The following is a 20,429-nucleotide window of genomic DNA, read 5'->3' on the forward strand; positions in this document are numbered from 1 at the left end:
GCTCAGATGAATGACGTCTCTAGTATGAAATACAGTGGAACCTCGATTATCCGTCAGGGCACCGGACCAGGGGTATGACGGATAATCGAGAAGACGGTTAACAGAACATTAAAAAAATAAAAATCATACTGTTATGGTGACACACAGATATTAACTAATAATTTGTGTGATGTACATTTTTATTTTCGGCTTGCGATTCTAAAAATAGAACTCTAAAAGTATGGTATCATTTATCATTACCTATTTAAATTGAAATTTAATCCAGAGCCCTGAATAAGAACAAAAATTATTTACATAAAAAAATGCGGTGTTGGCATAACTGCACGTGTACATTTCAATGAATTTCGTTTGGCTTATCGCAATGCTCAAACAAAATGAATTGATGACTCAATTTTTACTTGTGTATACAATATAACTTAATGGACCCTGACGGTTAACAGAGGTGACGGATAATCGAGGTTCCACTGTATATGCCAAAAAATTGTAATTTAAAAGTAAAAATAGACCTGTTTTGGTATTTTCTTCCAAAGCCGTCCATTTTAGAGAAAATGAATTTATTCGATAATTTAGCCCCTCTCTGTATATATTTTATTAATAAAAATACATTATCATTTATGGCAAATGATCATTTTTCCGGTGCCGTGCCGCGCTGGCCGTTACAAATGGGTTTTTGGACGGGCCGGCCTGTGCTGTGCCGTGCCGGGCTGTGCCGTGCTGGCCGTTCATAATGGGTTTCTTGCTTAACAAACATTTTTAACGAGAAATACCGCAGGTATATAGAATATTATACAGGGTAGCGAGAAAGTATGGAAACACTATAATTTATCGAAAACCGCTAGAACGATTTTTATATGGTCTTTTAATGCGGCCGATATTATAGTGGTAATTACATTGTTGTCAAATCTTCCGTTTTTCTGGAAATCTAATGAACTTTCCGTTTTGAAGACCTTAAGAAATACTGATTATTTTTCATTTTATATTCCCTATACCTAATGCCATAATTTCGGAGGTATTGCTACATTTATTAAAAAAAATTTCAAAATTATCAAAATCAATTTTTTTGGCCCGGGTAGTCATTATTTTATGTTCTTTATATCATCGAGAACAAAAAAGATATTTTGTCATTTTCCTCTAAAGTTAATCGTTTTCGTGTTATAAACAATTTAAAACTGAAAAAAATCGTAAAATGACGATTTTTAAGTTCAAAAACAAAAGTAAAAATATTATTTTTGAAACTACGAAGTGCCTAAATTCAAGTTAAAAACTCTATCAGCTACCGACAAGTAATTTGGTTTATTTCATTTTAAAGAATTGTTTTTAGTTGTTAATGTAGCCCGATCGTCAGTCCTCTCATATACGCTTAATTAACAATAAAAAAAATAAAACTTGCAAAAAATTCTTATAGGGAGCTGATAGAAGAAGGTCTGAACTTGAATTTAGGTATTTCGTAATTTCAAAAATTATTCTTTTTACTTATGTATTTGAACCTTGAAAATCGTCATTTTTCGAGTTTTTTTTCAGTATTAAATTGTTTCTAACTCGGAAACGATTAACTTTAGAGAAAAATTACAAAAGATTTTTTTTTGTTCACAAGGATCCAATTAATATAAAATAATGTCTACATGGCCGAAAAAATTGATTTTTATAATTTGTTTAATTTTTTTTTAATAAATGTAGCAATAAGTCCGAAATTGTGTCATTTCGGTATAGGGAATATAAAGTGAAAATAATCAGTATTTCTTAATGACTTCAAAACGCAAAAAATATAGGGTGTTCCATTTGAAAAAGGAAAGTTCATTCGATTTCCTGAAAAACGGAAGATTTGACAACAATGTAAGTACCATTATAATATCGAACGCATTAGAAGACCCTTACCCACTAAAATCTATAAAAATTGTTCAAGGGTTTTCGATAAATTACCGTGTTTCCATACTTTCTCGCTACCCTATAATAATGTATATTATACAGTTCATTCGTAAAGTCTGAGTAAAGTCATGACTTAATTATTTTCAGAGTTAAAGCTCTGAGAGGTCGATGTTTATTTTTAAATTACGATTTTTTGACGTATATTACATAATATTGACGTCATCGATTTGGGCGTAATGACGTCATCGATTTTTTTTAATGGGAATAGGGGTCGTGTGGTAGCTCATTTGAAAGGTGATTCAATTCTCTATTCAGTAATATAAACATTAACATCATTATTTATACCGGGTGGCCAGAAAAAATAATTTTTGAATTAAATTAATTGCCGCAAAAAAATACATATAATTTATTTAACTCAAAACACATTTTACTGCTGATAGAAAAGAGAAAAAAATGTTTATTTCACAAATAAACATTGCTTTTCGCTCAAATTAAATGTTCAAACTGTCAAGAGGCAGGTGTGTGGCTGTTTGACATTTAATTTAAACGAAAAGCAATGTTTATTTATGAAATAAACATTTTTCTTATTATATGTGGCATCAGTAAAATGTATTTTGAGTTCAATAAATTACATACATTCTTCTTTATGCGACATTTATTTTAATTCAAAAATGATTTTTTGGCCACCCTGTATAAATAATGATGTAAATGTTTATATTACTGAATATTACTGAGAATTGAATCACCTTTCAAATGAGCTACGACACGACCCCTATTCATTACTCCCAAATCGATGACGTCACTATTATGTACTATACGTCAAAAAACCATAATTTAAAAATAAAAATCGACGTGTCAGAGCTTTAAATCTGAAAATAATTAAGTCAGGAGATAATAGACCGTTTCCACACTTTTATTGTTAGATTCTAATTTTACACTTACGTAAATATAATGAAATATTGAACAGTTATATTAAAAAGTGTTCATCTAGATTCTTATTAAAGACAAACACATTGCTCTAGCAAAAAAATGAAGTGACGCACAAAACCAAGTCCTGTTCTGAATCAATAAACTATATTAAAGGCCATTAAAGGCCGTTAAAGGTCACGATTTATTCCGCCTGCAAAAAGTCATCGGGCTCGATTCTCAGATATACTTTGCTGGCGTTACTATTGAGCGAAACTAGGTCAAGTTCGCCTTGGCTGTGACATTTGACATCCTTTAACTTTTATAATAAAGGATATTGCTCTTGAAACGTATTTCTCCTTCATCATATATTTTATAATAATAAATTTTTTCGTCTTGAAGATTTAAACCCGATATTTGTCAAGGAAATATCGAAGTAAAAAATAATAGCAAAAATGTTTTAATGTTATTCTCTTTATTGTTCTGAAGCTATTCTTTTAAATACAAAGGCTTTTTGATATTCGCTCCGTGTATGACTGACGCGACACCTAGCGTAATCGCCTGAAATTTTTGGCGAACACAATTTGACGTTTAACATATGATACACATAATACGGCATATTTGACGTTAATGTAATATTTATTTACCATTTTTGATAAAATTTATTATACAAACAATAAGTTCGAGTGTCAAATAAACGCCAAGTTTAAAAGCGGCTATTTGGAAGTTCTTTTTCGTTATAGTTTAGTTGTCGGTGTTAACATTAATTATTAGGTGTACATACATCGAAAGCAATTAGGCAGTGGAAATTATTATTATTGGTACCCTATTTTAACATTAGCTAGGTCTATTGAACTATTAATTTTGTGGTGTGTGTGTGATAGGGTGGTGCGAAAAAAGTCAAGTTGATAATAATGTATCGCTATAGTGCGGAAAAATTGCGATTTGCGAAACAAAACAAAAATTATTCAAATCGGACTTTATCTTCCGATCCCGCAAAGGGCCTAACGATTATGAAAAAATGAAATTTTACCGTTTTTTCGGAAATTTTTATTTATTCTCCATGTACATTTTATTTATAGTTATAGTAAAATGTATTTACAGTTTGCATGGTTGTGTAATAAAAACAATAATTTTAGGCACTTAACGAATATCTTCCAATCCCGCAAGGCCAATCAAAATCTATAAAAAATTGAAATTGTTGATGATTTTGATAAATTAAAAAACATTTAGTTATCTCATTTTTCTGTTACATTGTGAAGCTCTTCGCTTGTTTAGATATTGTATAATAATATTTAAGCGACCCAGAACTCACAACAAGGAGGTGGTTGCACTTTTTACTCCACCCACACCCTTCTCTCGATACAACCAATGAGTGTGTGTTTTTTACATTATTTACATAGTACATTTTTTTTCATTTGTTTGTGTCCAGCTTTTTAACGTCAACTTTGAATTTTAATTTGGTGGTAAAATCTGGCAGCACGAACCTTGATTTAAGTGTTGCCTTGATGAATCAATCTCTTGATTGGGTCCCACATACATTAGACTAGACGATACTTCCGTGATTAACTCTACGTACCGCTAGACAGCTTGCTTATGGCAGGGATGGTTTTGTACATTCCAGTCTAGCGTGTTGCTTGATATAATGTAGGAACTTATATCTTTTGAAACGCTTTGAAGAACTGGTGGAGAAGATAGTTTTGCAACATTCCAATCTAATATTTCAGTGTTGTAGTCCTGTGCTTCAAAATTTAAAGTAGAAGGGATAAAATTTCTAATACGTTTGCCCTTGGCTTTAGTCTATCCGGCTTTTAACACTCTCCTTAGCCCTAGCTCTCTAGCGTGTTTCATTTCTCCATAGTACTTGAAATTTTGAAGCACGGGACTAAACTGAAATAATAGACTGGAATATAATGTTTCAAAACTATTGCAGACTGTTGCAAAACTATTTTCTCCACCACTTCTTCGAAGTGTGAAATAAAGATAAATATAAGTTATTGCATTACATCGGGCGACATACCAGACTGGAATGTACAAAACTATCTCTGACACACGCAAGCTGATGAGAGGTGCCTAAAGTTGTTCACGGAAGCATCGTCTAATGCAGGGGAGGCAAACCCGTCGATCGCAGGTCAGTCTATCGATGACAAGAAAAAATTATCTACCGACCTACCTATTCCCGTTCTAAATATTACGAAAATTCCTAGTCGGTAGATTGCAGAGAATTAAAAAGGCAGACAGTAGATCTCGAGTCCGATTAAGTTGGTCACCCCTGGTCTAATGTATGTGGGCCCCAATCAAGAGATGGATTCATTAAGGAAACACTTAAATCAAGGTCCATGCTGCCAGATTCCACCACCAAATCACAATACAAAGTTGACGTTTAAAAGCTGGATACAAACATGAAAAAGAAATTTACTATGTAAATAATGTAAAAATTACACTCATTGGTTGGTTGGAGAGAAGGGTGTGTGTGTGGAGCTAGAAATGCAACCACCTCCTCGTTGTGAGTTCTGGGTTATTTAAGTATTGTCATACAATATACAGGGTGTCCCGAAAAGAGTGGTCATAAATTATACCACACATTCTGGGGTCAAAAACAGATCGATTTAACCTAACTTACCTTAGTACAAATGTGCTCACAAAAAAAGTTACAGCCCTTTGAAGTTACAAAATAGAAATCGATTTTTTTCAATATATCGAAAACTATTAGAGATTTTTTCTTGAAAATAGACATGTATCATTGTTATGGCAGGAACATCTTAAAACAAAATTATAGTGAAATTTGTTCACCACATAAAAATTTTATGGGGGTTTTGTTCCCTTAAACCCCCCCCCCCAAGCTTTTGTGTACGTTCCAATTAATTCATTATTGTAGTACCATTAGTTAAACACAACGTTTTTAAAACTTTTTTGCCTCTTAGTATTTTCTCTATAAGCGAGTTTTTATCGAGATGCGGCTTCTTTCTTAATATATTTACATAAAAATTTTATGGGGGTTTTGTTCCTTTAAACCCCCAAAATGTTTATGTACGTTCCAATGAAACTATTATTGTGGTACCATTAGTTAAACACAGTGTTTTTAAAACTTTTTTGCCTCTTAGTCTTTTTTTGATAAGTCACCTTTTATCGAGATGTGGCTTCTTTTGCAAAATATACCTAAAAATGTAAATTATAAATAAATTTTCAGATTATTAACAGGTCTCTATAATCGTACTTAACCATATACAAATATGTGGTGGATTCGACAAATACTCAAAATATCTCGATAAACGCTGGCTTATCGAAAAAGTACTGATAGGCAAAAAAGTTTTAAAAACATTGTGTTTAACTAAAGGTGCCACAATAATAATTTAATTGGAACGTACACAAAAGTTTGGGGGGGGGGGGTTTAAGGGAACAAAACCCCATAAAATTTTTATGGGGTGCACAAATTTCACTGTAATTTTTTTTTAAGATGAAGCTGCCACAAAAATGCCACATGTCCATTTTCAATAAAAAATCTTTAAGAGTTTTCGATATATGAAAAAAAATCGATTTTTATTTTGTAACTTCAAAGGGCTGTAACTTTTTTTATGTGCACTATTGTATATAGGTAACTGAGGTTCAATCAACCTATTTTTGACCCCATAATCTGTGGTATAATTTATGACCAATCTTTTCGGGACACCCATAAACAAGCGAAAAACTTCACAATGTAGGAGAAAAATGAGATAACTAAATGTTTTTTAATGTATCAAAATCATCGAAAATTTCAAATTTTTATAGATTTTGATTGACCTTGCGGGATTGGAAGATATTCGTTAGATGCGTAAAACTGTTGTTTTTATTACTCAACCATGCAAACTGTAAATAAATTTTAATATAGCGATAAATAAAACGTACATGGAGGATAAATAAAAATTTCCGAAAAAAGGTAAAATTTCGTTTTTTTTTTCATAATCTAGGCCCGTTGCGGGATATGAAGATAAAGTCTGATTTTAATAATTTTTGTTTTTTTTTTTCTTGTAATTACTAATCGGATCTTTTCCGCACTATAGCGAAACGGGATTATCCAACTTGACTTTTTTCGCACCACCCTAGTGTGTAACACAAAATGGAAATAGATGACATTAGGAATATACCACCAGATCGGGGAAGGAAAGAAAGTCAGTATGAAAATATAAATATAAATGATAAATCGGCTGTATTTTCGTTTTTCAACGAAATTAAAATGGTTATCCATTTTTGATTTACATTTACTCTGTGTGGAGTATGAAGGGAACCATTCTCGTTGGAACTTTACCGCGCTGAGCAGATGGGACGTGAATTGTAAATTGTAGAATTCCCTCATCTTCCTTAGTCTCAGCATCCGTATGGCTTGCAAAGTGTAGAAGCCTCGGAGGTGTAACCAGAGAAGGTTCCCATTGTTTTCATTCTGGTGGGATGTTCTATATGCCATTAGAGTGAAAACTTAGTCTTTTTATAAATGATAAAGTTAAAAACGGCTAATAATATGGTAAGCGAAATCTCCATTGAAAAAAATTATTTAGTCATTATTCGCAAAAGTTGTCATATTTTGCCGCTACGGGCACTGGCATACTTTCGTGTATCCCCACCATGGTCACGCACGGAGTGAATAAGTTATCGCAAAATGATTAATTGATATAGAAAAATGCTTCAAAAACAAGTACACTTTCTTATAACCTTTGTAAAAATGGGAACACGGTGGAAAACGGGAAAAGTTTTTTCTTTTCTAAAAGAAGAGCAGCAGTGACTTTAATTTAAATTCAGTTAGTTTTTCTCACGACTGTTTTTATTTGCTTTGTTATTTTTTTTTATTATGGTAGGGTTTAAAAAACCCACCATCTTGTTTACACGAATATTTCAAATATCGACTTTCAGTTCTACTTCCGGTCATGTTGGGTGAAATCTAGGACTTCTTCTTCTTAAAGTTCCGCTCCTATCGTATCGGAGATTGGAAATCATTCTGGCAATTATAATTTTGTTGGTTACGCGCCGGAATAGTTCAATTGAGCTGCATCCAAACCATTCACGGAGATTGCGTAGCCACGAGATTTTACGTCTTCCTACGCTTCTTCTGCCTTTGATTTTGCCCTGCATTATATTCCTTAATTGTTCGTATTTTTCACCTCTCATGATGTGCCCCAAGTATTCCAACTTCCTGATTTTTATGGAATTTATAACTACGCATTGTTTTCCTAGTTGTTCGAGCACTTGTGCGTTTGTTTTACGATCTGTCCATGATATTTTCAGAATACGTCTATAACACCACATTTCGAATGCTTCCAGGTTTTTAATGTTGGATTGTTTTAGTGTCCATGCCTCAACCCCATACAAAAGGGTGGAGATAATATAACAACGAAGCATTCTTATCCGGAGCGTTATATTGATATTGCGATTAAAGAAAAGTTTCCTCATTTTGTTAAAAATGGATCGTGCAATTTCAATGCTGCATCTTATTTCTTTTGTCTGATCAGTATCTTCTATGATCCATGCTCCAAGGTATTTGTACGAAGATATTTGCTCAATTTCTGTATTATCCAGTACTAGTCTAACTCTGATGTTTTGTGCTTTTGTAAATACCATGAACTTGGTTCTCTTCAAATTTATTTTTAGTCCATAATCGTTGCAACGTATATTTAGTTGTTGAGCAAGGTGTTGCAATTCTTCCAGTATTCCCGCAAGAAGTACGGTATCGTCAGCATATCCTTTATTATTAAGTGGCTCACCGTTTATTATTAGGCCCTCATTGACTTCGGCCAACGCTAATTCTGAGATGGCTTCACTACATAAATTAAATATCAATGGTGATAAAATACACCCTTGGCGCACCCCACGGCGAATCTGGATATCCTCAGTCAGTTCATTTTCAACTTTCACTTTTGCTATTTGATTCCAGTAGAGGTTACATATAATTCTAATGTCTCTACTGTCTACATATGTTTTTATTTAACAAAATTTCTTTGAGACGATTATACTGCACTTTGTCAAATGCCTTCTCAAAATCAATGAAACAGGCATATACTTCCTGATTCATATCTAGGCATCTCTGCGAAAGAACACTTACTACAAACAGTGCGTCCCGTGTTCCCAGAACTTTCCTAAATCCCATTTGTGTATCACTTATGCCTTCGTCTAATTTCTTATGTATTCTATTGTGAGTCACTTTTTAACAAACTAAACAATTAAACTAACAACTTAAACAATTTTAAGACATGACTTATTAAGGCTATGGTGCGATGTTCATTGCACTCCTTTGCATTGGCTTTTTTGGGTAGCAGTATAAATGTCGATTGGAGCCATTCTTTAGGTATTATACTGCCGTGCTTAGCGAAAACGCCGTATCTGCAAAAATCTGAAAAAATGAAATGTTATATATATCGTGTTAAATAAATCCAAAAGAAGGTCAATAGATTCAGTATCCACAATTGTGAGTAATTCGATAGGAACTTCATCAGGCCCGGGAGATTTACCACTTTTAGCTTGTTTCATTGCATATTCGACGTCTTCTCGTATAATGTCAGGTCCAGTATCATCTTTAAATTCTTTTGGTGCTTCTGTTCTCTCTTTGTCTTCAAAAAGCTGTGCTATATATTGTGTCCATGTCTGCATTTTCTGGTTTATATCTGTCATAAGTGTACCACTTTCATTTTTTAGTTGCCTAGTTTGAAGTGTTTTTTTCATTCCTGTTAGTTCTCTAATTCTTTTATGCATGTTAAAAAGTCATATTTTTTCTCAAATTCTTCCAGTTCTTGGCACTGCTTATGTAACATTCTCTCTTTAGCTTCTTTTATTTTCTTTTTAATTAGTCTATCGGTTACATTATATTTAATTGGATTTTTTGTTTTGAATGATTTTCTTTCATTCACTAATAATATTATCTCTTCAGTCATTCAGTCTTTATGTTTTCTTTTCTTTGGCAACCTAGGACTTACGAAGTCGAATTATTGCTTGTATTATTATGGTTAATTAAATATGAAGTATCTCGGACTCTCGGACATGCAATCACTTCATTAGTGTTATTATATTATTACTGAGAACTTCGTCTTTCACTGTTAGCAATCAGATCTTGCTGTATCATATTGATGAGTTTGCTACAACGTTTACTTCATTTAGTAAGATGAGGAATTTTGTTTAAATTTTTCTCTTTTTACCATCTATAATAGGCAATCACTTAAATACTGCAAACATTTAGCTGTAGGACTTGCAGAGGAAGTTTCAGTGGAATGATAGAAAGAGGATGCGTAGGTCCAAAGTTGATATTGCAGCTATTATTGAAGATGCATGTTTGAATATGGGGATAGCATAATTCCTTGGAAATATTTAGAATTTGTAATATTAGATCTTGGGCCAACACTTATAAAAAATTTATTATCTCCCACAAGGGACTTTCTCTCCCACCTACGATTCGCAGACGACATAGTTATTATAACAGACAACTTAAAAGAGATTAGAACTATGCTTACTGAGTTAGATGCCGCCTGTAAAAAAGTTGGTTTAAACGTAAATTTTGGAAAGACACAATACATGACAAACCTGGTACCAAGCGAAAATCCAAAAGTCGACGTCAACGAAATAGCATTGGTCCATAAATATAAATTCTTAGGGCATGAAATCCAAATTGCCAGGGACAATCAAACTGCTGAATTACAGAGAAGGATTACCTTAGCATGGGCCGCATATGGAGCTCTATCAGACATCTTCAAGAGCAACTTGCCAAATTATTTGAAAAGGAAGACGTTCAACCAATGTGTGCTTCCAGTCATGACTTACGGCGCTGAAACATTATCGTTAACCCAGGCCACAGCAACGAAACTTAGAGTGGCCCAAAGAAGAATGGAACGGTCACTACTTGGATTGACTCTCAGAGACAGGGTCAGAAACGAAGAAATCAGAAGAAGAACAGGCGTCACAGATGTCATAGAGCGAGTAGCATGGCTGAAGTGAAATTGGGCGGGCCATGTAGCCAGAATGAAGGACGGGAGGTGGACCCAAAAAATTACAGTGTGGAGACCAAGAGAAGATAGAAGAAGTAGAGGTAGACCACCTATATGATGGACAGACGACGTCAAAAGGATTGCTGGGAATTGGTTGCAGAAAGCCCAAGACCGACAAAATTGGAAGAAATTAGGGGAGGCTTATGTTCAACTTTGGATGCAGAAGGCTGGATGATGATGATGATGATGATGAGACTTTTTGTATTCACATTCATATCGAATGGGACAACTCTTCTAATACGGAAAATTTTCGGGAGGGGTCATTTGTCGGACAATACTACCAATTAATTGTAAATATTTTTATCAAATATTCCTGCAAACATCAGCTGTGAGGGTATAAATTTTCTTCTTCTTCTGCGGCACTACAGCCCAAATTGAGCCTTGGCCTCCTTTATTTTTTGCCTCCACCCTTGCTGGTGTGTGGCTGCTCTTCTCCATACGCGGACTCCTAAAGGGGCTTGTGCGTCGCTGTTTACTGTGTCTTCCCAGCGCTTTCTTGGCTTTCCAACCGGTCTCTTTCCCTGCATTCTAGCATTCAGTGCTCTTTTTGGTAGCCTATCCTCTCCCATTCTTATCACATGTCCAGCTCACTGCAATCTTTGTCTTCTAATGAAGTCTGACAAGGGTGCTTCCTTATAAAGTTGATAAAGTACGTTGTTGTATCGACTTCTGAAGATTCTGGTTTCCCTCACAGGTCCTAGTATTCTCCTCAGTACTTTCCTTTCGAATGTGTCAAGTTTGTTTTTGGATGTTTCTTTCAGGACCCAGGCTTCACGGCCATAGCATGTTATTGGTCGGATTAAAGTTTTCTAGATCCTCATATCCTCATCTTTGTATTTCGGTGGACACTTTTAAACCGAAATACATTGGAGAGGGTAAAATAAGCTCTGTGTGCCTGCGTTATTTTCTTCAGTATTTCTCCATCTTATGATCCGTCGGTATAAATTTTACGACCCGTTATAATGTGTGCGCCCCTCTGGAGTCATAAATGTTGATATTTTGCAGGATTTTTTGATAAAAATACTTAAAATTTACTAGTTATATTTTCCGACAACTTTTTAAGGGTACTCCAGTTGTTGGACGCACGCAAGTTTAGAAACCTCTATATTTACGAAACGCCCCCCTCACAAAAATTTTCTGAAATAGAAAAGTTGTTCGACTCGGCATGAATAACTGAATGAAAAAGTTTCATAATGGAGGTAATAATTTTTTTAAGTGTGGGCCCGAGGTCTATTTCCGGAAACCCGATATTTGCCAAAAAAAACTTAGAAAGTGTTTTAATAATAAACAATGAGTGCTTTACATACAACTATTTACAGTTATCACAAGTATACAGGGTGTCCCGAAAAGATTGGTCATAAATTATACCACATATTCTGGGGTCAAAAATAGTTCGATTGAACCTAACTTACCTTAGTACAAATGTGCCCATAAAAAAAGTTACAGCCCTTTGAAGTTACAAAATGAAAACCGATTTTTTCAATATATCGAAAACTATTAGAGATTTTTTATTGAAAATGGGCATGTATTATTCGTAAGGCATTGTCATCCATCCTAAAACAAAATTATAGTGAAGTTTGTTCACCCCATAAAAATTGTATGGGCGTTTTGTTCCCTTAAACCCCCTAAACTTTTGTGTACGTTCCAATTAATTCATTATTGTGGTACCATTAGTTAGACACAACGTTTCTAAAACTTTTTTGCCTCCCAGTATTTTTTCGATAAGCCAGTTTTTATCGAGATGCGGCTTCTTTTTTAATATATTTACATATTATTTTTATGTGGGTTTTGTTCCTTTCAACCCCCCAAATGTTTGTGTACGTTCCAACTAAACTATTATTGTGGTACTATTAGTTAAACACAGTGTTTTTAAAACTTTTTGCCTCTTAGTATTCTTTTGACAAGTCACCTTTTATCGAGATGTGGCTTCTTTTTCAAAACAAACCTAAAAATGTAAATTATAAATAAATTTTCAGATTATTAACAGGTGTCTATAATCGTACTTAACCATACAAAAACATGTGGTGGATTCGACAAATATTCAAAATTATGTCGATAAACACTGGCTTGTCGAAAAAGTATTAAGAGGCAAAAAACAAACATATCAATTAAAAATAAAAAGTTCTTTTAAAATCTGCAAAAATATACAGGGTGTCCCATTTAAAGTAAATAAGTTAACGGTATTTCCGGTGAAACCGGAAGTGGAGTAGTAACAAAAAATATGGCATCAGATGCTTTTTGCGTGACTGTACTTGCATGCAAAGTTTCATAAATATTGTTCTTTTCGTTTCAAAAATATTTGCTTTGTTCCATACTTTATCCCAACTCTGTATATTATGTAATACCTTTCAATTCCACAGATATTAGGAATTTTCTTCCAATTTGTCTTGTGAAACGCCGATGTGCATATTTCTTTAAATTTATACTTAGTAGTAGATAGTATACGTTATGACAATATGCCATTATATACTTTTTGTTTCTTCTATTCCTATATTATATTTCTATTCTCAATCTATTCTAAAAAACATAATTTTTCTTAATAATAAAAATTGTGTTTAACATACTTTTACACCATGTTTTTACAACTGCATGTGTATATGCAGACTTACACTTTATCAGCAAATCAGTATTAACAAAATATTGGTTTTCCAATAATTTTGGTTACTTTTATAAATTCAACACAAACAATTTTTGTTTGCCTAAACTCATTTTTAAGTATAAAATTGTTTATCTTACCTTTTTGAAAAACATCGCTAACAGATGTATTAATAAAAAGAAGCTTATAAAACACTTTTTATGCCATATAGTTCATATTATGAGGTCGTTCCCGTATGAAACATTTTCTGATTCGGTTTATTTGCGGATTCATATTCAAGGTCAAAAATTTTCCCTTTACACAAATCATAAGGGTGCCAAGCAAAAATTTTGGGAAGCAATTTGTTTAAAAAATTTTCATAAACATATTCAAAAAAACGCCTTTTTTGCCCCGGGAAATATTTTTTTGGGTATTATGGATCTCTTTAAATAAAAATAGTCTAAGATCCGAATAGGAGGTCGAAATGTACCCATCTGTACCCATTAGATTTCATACATAGACAAACATTTCTAGCATGGGTTGCCTATCAAAATCGTATCATACCTATCCTTAGGGGGGTGAGGAAGGGGTTGAAATAAATATTCCAAACACATTTTTTTTAAATATGGTAGAATTATTTTATTTTTAAATCAAATAGACATATTCAGTACAATTCATGGATTACTCAAGAAATAGTTTAAGGAAAAATACTGAAAAATAAGCCAACGGTGGCAAATTTTTAAAGAAACCTCAATTTTGCAGTGGGCATCAGAACTCATCATTGGATCATGGTAAACAAAAAATTAAAAAAAAAAATATTAGCTTATGAGTTTTTCGTGGTAACGCTGTCGAGTTTTTTTAGTTTTATCTAATTTTGAATTTTTGATGTCACTCAGAATTCTAAACAAAGAATTTGTTTGCAAAAAAGGTGAAAATCAATATATTTATTATTGTTAAACAAATAATAAGCATAAATAAAAAATATCTCGGCAGCGTTACCTCAGGGAATATCTAAGGAAAATATATACAAAATTCCAGGTGATTTGGTCAAGTAGTTTTTAAGTTACGATGTCTACAGCCTGAAAAAAGCAGTTTTGTGAAAAAAATGTTTAAAGTATTGTCAAATGTTATTTTCAATTTCTTTTTTGTCTGTTAAATGGTAAAGTGATGCACACCGGAATATGTTGTTAAATCATGGAGTAAAAATGTTTTGAGTAAAAATGAAGCATTATTTTCTTATTTATTCTTACTGTCGTGTGATATTCGTAAGATTATTTTTTAATACGTATATTATGGTTATTTTCTTAAATATGACAGTTGTCAAAACTAGGAAACTGGTTGCCATTGAACAGAAATAATCTATTTTAAAAAAAATCTATCGGTAATTTTCTACAGTAGATAATTCTCAGTATAATTTTAATTTGATTGGACAGAATTAGACACGTGATCAAGTATCTTACTATACGATTGGAAGTTAAAATCATCAAACAATAATGGGGTATAATATCACAAGAGAGTGAGAATAAATTGAAAATAATGTGACAGTTTTTCGAAAATTTGTTGTCTGGTAATAGACAGAGCCCGCAGAGCTCGAGTGGCTATTGCCCAATGACAACAAATTTAAGTAAAAATGAAGCATTATTTTCTTATTTATTCTTACTGTCGTGTGATATTCGTAAGATTATATTTTAATACGTATATTATGGATATTTTCTTAAATGTGACAGTTATGAAAACTAGGAGACTGGTTGCCATCAAACAGAAACAATCTACTTAAAAAAATTCTATCAATAATTTTCTAAACAGTGGATAATTCTCAGTATAATTTTAATCTAATTGGACAGAATTAAACACGTGATCAAATATCTTAATATTGGGACCGTGCAAGTTCGGAAAAGCGACACCTATTTCTACGCTCTGAACTTTTATTCGCACTTTGAATTATATTGGCCAATCATATGGTCCTGGTTACTGGATAATTGTCAAGGCCATAGTCCAAAAAAAATAATAAGAAGAAAAAATAAGATTTAGGTTGTGTTATTAAAACGTAAACAATTGTATGTAGTAAATAAAATTAGTTATTAAAATGCAGTATTGCAAGCAAAATACAATTAATTAAATTTACCTTTATATAATAATTGCATATCATATCAATATTGTGAAGCAATATATAATTTTTCTTCTTAAATGACAATAGGTATGAAATGTACGTCAATTTGACAATTTCAGTTGACAATATAAATTATTTAAGACAGTTGCAATATTTCTCCGCTATTCGCGCACGATCGTTTCGCGTATCCTTTCCAAGTACTTGCACACCGCGAATACGATTGGAAGTTAAAATCATTAACAAATAATCAGTTTAATTTTTATTTCTGTAGCTTTCTATTGGTCAGAATCTCCTATGAATGAAATAATAGTAATAATCACCCATAATTTACATCTCGACAAATATGGGCTTATGCTACTAAATGCTATTTAATTCTACATTGTGGTAATAGTGTATAGCTAAGAATTAATAGTCCTAAATATTCACTTAAAAAAATCAAAAAAGTGCCGGTGCAAATTTTGGGCATAAATTGTTTAAACAATTTTAAACAAAATCCAAAAATCACTTTTTGCTTCGGAAAATAAAGCTCTTTTGTTATTGTTTCTCAAAAGTTAATAGTATTCGAGTTATAAGCTTGAAAACTCAAATGTGTAAATTATTATATTTGAGGTTGCCAATAGACCTGGATCCTGCGTACCAAAAAAATTACTAATAGCAAGCTGAAAATTTGTTAGTAGCTTAACGGTGTCTAGTCGGACACACTTTGATGTACGGGAACACTTGAACAGGAGAAGTTTTAATTGTAGAACATGTGGTTTCGAACGTCAGACTACGAAAACGTCCCATGTATTTTGCCGAACAGGACTTCCAATCTATTTTACCCTTTCATTAAACTCTCATGCAAAAATCAGAGTGCTATTTACCACTAATATAATTCCTGCCATTTGACAATATGTTCTACGTGGCGGACTTATTAAAATGCTCAATAAATTTGGCAAACAAACATTTTTTGATATATTATATAAAATTTCCTATTAAATAAACTTAAAAACATCGTGCTAGTTTTCACAATCATAAACTTGTCAGGATGACACGTTTCACAATTAAAATCACGTTCCCCAATTAAAACTTCCCCTGTTCCAGCGTTACCATACATCAAAGTTTGTCCGACTAGACATCGTTAAGCTATTAACAAATTGCCAGCTTGCCATTAATCAACTTTTTTTGGTACGCGGGATCCAGGCCTACAAGTGTCTAAATTGAAGTTTACACATTTAGTTTCAAGATAAGGGTAATCAAGAAAAGAAAGGTAATTGAAGCTTATTTCATTTTAGACCGTTGCTTGTTAGTTGCTAATTATGCGCTCCCACTCGAGTTTTACGCCTCTGCGCGTCACACTATATGGTGCGTCTCTGCGCGTCCCACTATATGGTGCGTCTCTGTCGTACGTATACATATTATACGCACTTATACGAAAAATTCCTAACAAATACTTGACGTTTATTAAAATTTAAAAAAAATTAAAAGAGACCTTTTTTGTATAGAATGACCCAAAAACCTAATTTGTTTTTAGTTTTTAGACCAATATTTTCCTGGGCAAAAAGTGATACTTTGAATTTGTTTAAAAAAATTATTTAAATAATTTCTGCCCAAAAATTTCCCGGCACCCTTTGAAATTATTCAAAGGGGACATTTTTGAACAGAAATTCGCAAAGAAACCGAATCAGAAAATACGGGAGCGGCTCACTACATGGACTAATACAGTCCACACATTTTTTGTTATTCTTCGTGTGTTCCCATAAATCGCAATGGTCTCCTTGGTCTTCCTCGAATGTGAACTTACATAGCTGGTTTTATTGATGGAATTGTGACTCAAAAAGTTGTCATAACCATAAACGTACAAATGGTTCTTTGCTTGAAACTGTAAAATGACGTGAGTGCATTTCTTCTGAGAAGTCATCATTGGTTTAGTCATGGACCGTGCAATCAATGTTGCAATGGTCGTGAGTATTGTGGGTGGCAATTAGTACTGTGGATAAAAATTTAAATCGTCTTTTTTACTATTTTCTTAGAACAACAATAATAACAATTATAGATCAAACAATCATTTCATAACTACAAACTCATAATAACGGTCAACTTCAACATATTAATATTGAAACCATTGAAAAATGTACCCAGTTATCTAACACAATGTAATTAGAGTAGGCTGTGAAATAAAAATTTCGTTGGTTGAAAATGGTTTTGCGCATCTGAGGGTCGAGAGTCCCTGAAAACTTCTATAATGTTGATTTAATAAGTTACAGAGGTGAATATAAAAGAGAAAATTTAGTGTGATTTTTAATAACAAATATTTGATTCAAAAGAAACCTTTTTATTTATTCTAAGGAGCTTTCAGCCCTCGTTAATAACGTGATCTTTCATTCTGCGTTTAAAATTTTCAAAGATACTTAATAGGATTAATAGGATTAGGATAGGATTAATAGGATTTTTCTAAGGATTCGAAAAAAAATTCATTTAAAACAGATTGAAAATTTTGACAGGCGACATGTTGCGCATTTCCCCTTAAAGGAAATTGTAGTCTAGTCTTATAGAACTTGGATTATATATTTAGGGGAGTCAAGACAGATAGAAAACATGCATTGTTTCGGAATAATTCAAACAAGCTTATATTTTTCTAAAACTTTTTTTGTTAGCTTATATACATGTTAAAGTTAAAAGTTCTACTCACAGATTTTGCCGCTAATTGTTTATTAATTGTTTTAAACAATAACAATTGTTTTGTATAAATAATTTTAAAAATATCGTTGAATTCATCATTTTACTTTGATCAAATATGTTTCTATCTTGTTTCTATGCTGAATCCGAATATGGCATTACAATTTGAAAATTCTTATATAGCAGCTCTTATACACTTATACAGTAGGTATGTCTGCGTAACTAGGAACCATATGGGAAACTTTTTTATTATCAATTTTACAAAAAAAAAAGTTATTCTCCACAAAATGCTCTGCATTGTCTAAAATCTAAAGCTCAACTATCAGATATCAAATTTTATCAATTTTATACGAGGTATGTCAAATGAATTTCCTTAAAGGGTAAAGTATATTTATATTCCAGAATATTAAAAATTGTTATTATGAAAAGTTATTTGGAATTAAAAGCTATGTTTTAATATACAATTACATCCTTCTAATTGATATCTTTTTTCAATTTTTTTTTTCAAATTGCGCGATACCCACAATTATGATAACTATTTTATTATCCATTTTACGAAAAAAGTTATTCTTCATAAAATGCTCTACATGGTGTAAAATCTAAGATACAACCATCAGATATCAAACTTTTTGAATTTTATACAAGGTATGTAAAAAAATATGAATTTCGCTTAACAGTTAATTGCCCTTATAGAGCACAATATTTAAATAATTAGAAGGATGCAATTGAACATTGAAACTTACTTTTCAATTCCAAACAACTTTTCTTAATAGCAATTTTTGATATTGTGCAATTTAAAGGTACTTTACTCTTGAGTGAAATTAATATTTTTTGACATACCTCGTATAAAATTAACAAAATTTGATATCTTATGGTTGCATCTTATATTATATATGATGCAGAGTATTTCATAAATAATAACTTTTTTTCGTAAAACTGATAATAAAAAAGTTATCAATAGGTTATAATTGACGTTGACATACTGTATAAGAGCACAAAAAATTTTTTTTGTTGGACACTTATTATTGTTGAAGCTTATTTTTAAATGTATTTTAGGTAAGTTTTACAGAAAAAGGTTTCGATCACTATGTATAAATATTTTTTTAGCAGGTAATTTTCGGTTTTATCTTTCTTAATTTTCTCAAAAAGAAATTGTTTATTTCATTTCTAAAGTAAAATAATTTAATGCATTTTAAAGACTACATTCTAAGATTAAAAAAAAATATCTATAAAATTGTAACAAATTTGTTCAAACTTGAGTAACATCGTCTTAAAGTGGTAGTAATTCTGTAAAACTAGTTTTCAAAAATTACATGTTTTGAGAAGCCGCCGTATCATTTGAATTAAATTTTTGAGATTTTTTTAATGAAACCTCGTTTAGAAAGATGTTTGACAGGTAAGTTGTGCCAATTTGAGAGTTTTATAAGTAAAATTTTATTAGAGTCACATCCTTAAATCATTTTTAAACAAAATTCACTCATTCACTTTCTGCCCACACCGTACTTATGCCAATATGTACATTTTATTTATTTTTATTATAACCGTAGGATAGCTTAATTGTTCTTCTTTCATGTCCAATTTGTAAAATTTCATTTGATCAATTATTTAAAGAATTGCACTAAAATAACTCAATCGTGCATTTCTCCGAACACTACAGTGCGCCAATGTTTGTGAGAAGGGTGACGTTAGCGATATAAATAAAAATTGTGGAAGCTATAGATTTAATTTTAGAGAAATCTTTATATGAGGCTTTTTGTGTAAAATTTCCTGAGTTTTTAAATTGTCAAGTCAGTTTTTTTTTCTAAAATTTATATTTTCTGAGTTATTTAAAAAAACATCTAATTTCGAAGTTCATTTATTTAATAAAAAATGAAGCACTCACTTATCGAGAAGAACTTTTTGATATTTTGTTTAATAAAAATTTTTAAATGAAATTATAAAAGTTCTATCTTGTTTGATTTTTTCTGAAGTGAAAATCTATATGCACTCCCCTAATTATACTAAATTAATGGAATATCTAATTATTTTTTGTGATGTTTGCATAATTTCGTTTTTTTTTTTGTTATTTAAGGTTTTTTAAACCGGCATTGGTCGCTAAGTTGGCTTTTACGTGAGTGGTCGCGCGTGAGATTTTGTCTCACATACCAACTTTTACCTTTTTTTACGAAATAAAACTTTCAAAATATATTTTAAACTTAATGAAGTTATTTTTAGCTCTACACAATGTGACTGTTGATGTGCTTGTACATTTTAATATAATCTATGTAATGCAGAAATAATATTTATTTTAATATTTTAATATAAATTTCAAAAT

The 20,429-nt window shown here is 31.9% G+C and overlaps 1 protein-coding gene across 2 annotated transcripts in view; it reads left to right on the top strand.

The window, feature by feature from the left end:
• The window catches only part of LOC114329513 (uncharacterized), a 210,544-nt gene that overhangs the window by 139,450 nt on the left and 50,665 nt on the right, over nucleotides 1-20,429 (top strand). The gene's annotated exons all lie outside the window — the stretch shown is intronic.

The sequence above is a fragment of the Diabrotica virgifera genome, chromosome 7, assembly GCF_917563875.1.
Source record: "Diabrotica virgifera virgifera chromosome 7, PGI_DIABVI_V3a".
Lineage (NCBI taxonomy): Eukaryota > Metazoa > Arthropoda > Insecta > Coleoptera > Chrysomelidae > Diabrotica > Diabrotica virgifera.